Source organism: Lepeophtheirus salmonis, chromosome 6, assembly GCF_016086655.4.
Source record: "Lepeophtheirus salmonis chromosome 6, UVic_Lsal_1.4, whole genome shotgun sequence".
Lineage (NCBI taxonomy): Eukaryota > Metazoa > Arthropoda > Copepoda > Siphonostomatoida > Caligidae > Lepeophtheirus > Lepeophtheirus salmonis.
This window is the reverse complement of record NC_052136.2, coordinates 51,912,727-51,916,461: the sequence shown is the minus strand read 5'-3', so window position 1 is coordinate 51,916,461 and position 3,735 is coordinate 51,912,727. Positions and strand designations below refer to the sequence as shown.

Genomic DNA, 3,735 nt, shown 5'->3' with positions numbered 1-3,735 from the left:
TGGAGACTCCTTGGGGAATGTGTGGAATTGAATTTAACAAAAGATAGTGTTACTTCACTACCCCTACGTATTTAAGAATAGGCCTTTCTAATAGAGTGCAACATGACTACATATAGAGAACATAAATAATTAATTTTAAACATCCGTTCAGTTTCTTTATATGCAACATATGTATAGCGAGCGTTTTAAGTGATATCGAGAAATAAATAAATACAAATACCAAACATGTTCATGGATTGCTTTAAGCTAACAACTTTTAGGATGATATGTAGTTCAAATTTTTCATAATATACATTGTTATATAATGATTTAATTAAACTTAAGTGTATAAAAACTAATACTTTAATTAAAAAGAACCGAGAATAAATTTAAGATTCTGAATTTCATTTAGAATTTTGAACATACGAAGAAGATTTTTCATTCCAATATGTATGATGCTGTTGGCTTGATTGATTAAATGGTTTCCACTGAAATTGAAAAATTTAAATGCAGCCTTGACAACCTGGTTTTTGTTATAATGATTTTCCTTGTAGGAGAGCAATCAACTTGTGCTCCATAAACCATTAAGCTTGATGTATCTAGAAGAATATACATCATCAAGAGATATTTTTACATTTTGAAGTTCTGAGGGAAGCAATACTAACATTGAATAAAGATACACGTTTGTAGAAGAGGATATCCCTATTTGAAAATTTAAAACTCCAGACAATTTTCTAAAGTATTAAAAGCTTGATATACAAAACAGCTATCATGTACAATTATTCCAAATATATAAATACTTTGTTTCCTATAGAATACACGTTAATCATAACTTCATTGGGTACCTTCTCCTCTGTTTTGGTTTTAATAAATTGTTCAACTGATCAGCTATAAAATTGATTTTTTCTTCGTATATTTCGTATATTTTTATTATGTTCCTAATTCTCCCTATAAGTATAATAATAAAAGCTTATTGCGTTGATACAATTTTTCAAGGTTTACATAAATATAATTGAAAGAAAAATCAGTAAATAGTAATCCCTAAGAAATAATATAATCAAATATTATTTTGGTATAGCCTTAATTCAACGAAATATTTTCTTCCTTTGGGTTGCCAGAGTAACTTAATTTACACTCTGGAGAAGAACATGTTTTTTTCTTTATAATAAAATTCTTTGCTTACCTATGTTTATACAGAGTAAAATTCAAAATATAATATGTAATTTGCAAATTTAAAGACATATGTAATCTCATAAAACTCATCGAATAGATGAAAAAATAGAAGAACAGATAAAAAACAAAACAGAAATACAACACACACACTGACACATATATTTATCTAATACATAGACACACACAGAAACACAACTGAGCAAACTTTTTTATTTCAAAACAATAAAAAAGACACCTTGAAAGAATTAAAAAAGAGACACTAAAGAAAAACCAAAATGATATCACAGCATAAAAGTTGAAAATCCTGAAATGAATATTGCCTCTTAGTTATACCAGACCGTGCAAAATTATTTACCGATGATGTAAATATACTTTTTAAGAGGTTTTGTGGCAAACAATCTGATTGTTTCGTATTTTACTGTTAAAATAAACAAAAATCCTTCCTGTGAGAGCGTAACAACTTCCACACGTGAGAACATGTCCAATCAGGAAACAAAGAGGATCGAAATTGCAGCCCTCCTCTGAGCGGGAGTGCCTCATAACAACATTAAGGAACAGTTTGGGGCCTCGTTGAAGACAATTTACAACGTTTCCAAGCCCTTAGAGGCTGGAGGTGATCTCAAGCATTCCCCTGGGGCTGGCAGGAAGCCCACTGTCTCAACAAGGCAAGTAAAGGCAGTGTTCAAGGGGACTCCCAACAGGTCCATTGCCGACATGGCCAGAAAGATGGGAACGTCGAAATCAACTGTTTCAAGGGCATTGAAAAGGGCTGGAGGAAAGTCCCTGAGGCGTACTGAACGCCCTCTGCTAACTGAACGTCAGCGAGAAGTCAGACTTGAGCGTGCCAAGAAAATCTTGAATGATATCAAGAGCTCATCTGGACGCATCATCATTTTTTCAGATGAGAAAACTTTTAAGGTCGATCCTGTTTTCAACAGGCAAAATGACCGTGTTGTGAGCTTTGGAGATCCAACGGGAAGGCCATGAAGGCGGTATGGTTCCCCACTGGCTCAGATTAGTATCGGAGGATTATGTGAAGATTCTGGCGTCCAAGGTCCTTCCGTGGATCAAATCCATAGTCGGCAACTCTCCTTGGAGTTTTCAACAACATGGAGCACCCGCCCACGCTTCCAAGAAAGCTCAGGAGTGGCTCAAGGACAACATGAACTTTTGGCCAAGGACTACTGGCCCCCTCAGAGCCCAGATCTGAACCCACTAGACTTCTCTATCTAGGCACACGTGGAGACCAAGGCCTGCAAAAAACGACACAAGAACATAAATGCCTTAAAGACTGCTGTCAACCAGGCCTGGGCCTTCATGGACGCCTATTACATCCAGCAAGTCTGTTGCAGCTTCAGACGTCGCCTGACCAGTGTCATTGAGTCAAATGGTGGCTACATTGATTAAATTTGATCACAAGCTATTTTATTATTCTAAAAATGTATGAATAAATTGTTTTTCAAGTCATTCGAAATGCCATTACGGTCCGCAATATGTTCTGAACAAAAATCAGTAAATAATTCTGCACGGCCCGGTATAATTCCCACTCACTAACAGCTACCTTTACAATTTTAGGAGAAGGGTGAACAGTAAACATACTTATAACATACCATGAAAATAACTGCTTGGAATCGAATAATTACTTTAGAGGCCAACTTTATTCGTGGGAATATTGATTCCTTCTAATCATCTGCCCAACGACGTCAATAATTTCATTCAAAAGCCAGCCGCTCAGAATACGTGTGGACTTAATTTTGTTTTGTTGTGTTGCGCACAAATAGAACGTGAGTCTTTAAAGGGTTTCCCTGTATATAATACATTCAATATTTTAAATAATAAACATTGTTGTCAATTGATTACTATTCAATAATAATTAAATACACAATTTTAATTCTTTGCAGAGACAAGTCTTATTTTATATTAGCTAGGTGATATCAATAATTTTCAACCCACAACAGTGGCCTGCAAATATCAGTAGTTGGTTCTCCTTTTTATATGTCCCAGATTTATATTATACACATAATGAAGTAAAGAATTTTAATTATATAAAAGATGTTAAATGGAATTGTTGTATAAATGGTGTAACTTTAAAACCACACAAAGTAGATAAATGATTATAATGAAGCATTTAGATTTTAATGGAGTAGTTAGGAGTAAGAGCTAGTATTATTAATATTACTTACATACATAAATGAGAGTTAAATACATATATAAACATGTAACAATATACAATATTAAATACTAATTTATCAATATTGTCATTTCGAAAAATTCAAAATTAAATCCTACGGGCAAATTTTACAAAAACTCAATTTAAGGCTTGTTATGAGATAAGGATGATGCAAAATAATACACATTGTTATTTAACTCAGACAAATGGTATAAAAAGAAAGAAAGCAGTGCATCACTCAATCAGCCATCATATACCTCCCCCCTCGCCAACATACACAACTAGGAGTGTGCAAAAGAATAAACCAGTTCTTTAATCTGGCGCCAGGATAACAAATGCAAGGGAATTAGGAACATTTCAAATACTTAAATATAAAACCATAAGAAATAGAATATATCAATATAAAATAATAG

General features: G+C 33.6%; 1 long non-coding RNA gene across 1 annotated transcript; it reads right to left on the bottom strand.

Moving 5' to 3' along the window:
• Positions 1–242: 242 nt before the first annotated feature.
• On the bottom strand, positions 243–3,012 carry LOC139905762 (uncharacterized). The gene is made up of 3 exons (XR_011780802.1): positions 780–3,012; positions 645–713; positions 243–578 (listed from the first exon to the last, which is right to left on the bottom strand). It is a non-coding gene; the product is annotated as an uncharacterized lncRNA (long non-coding RNA).
• Between the last annotated feature and the right edge of the window lie 723 nt (positions 3,013–3,735).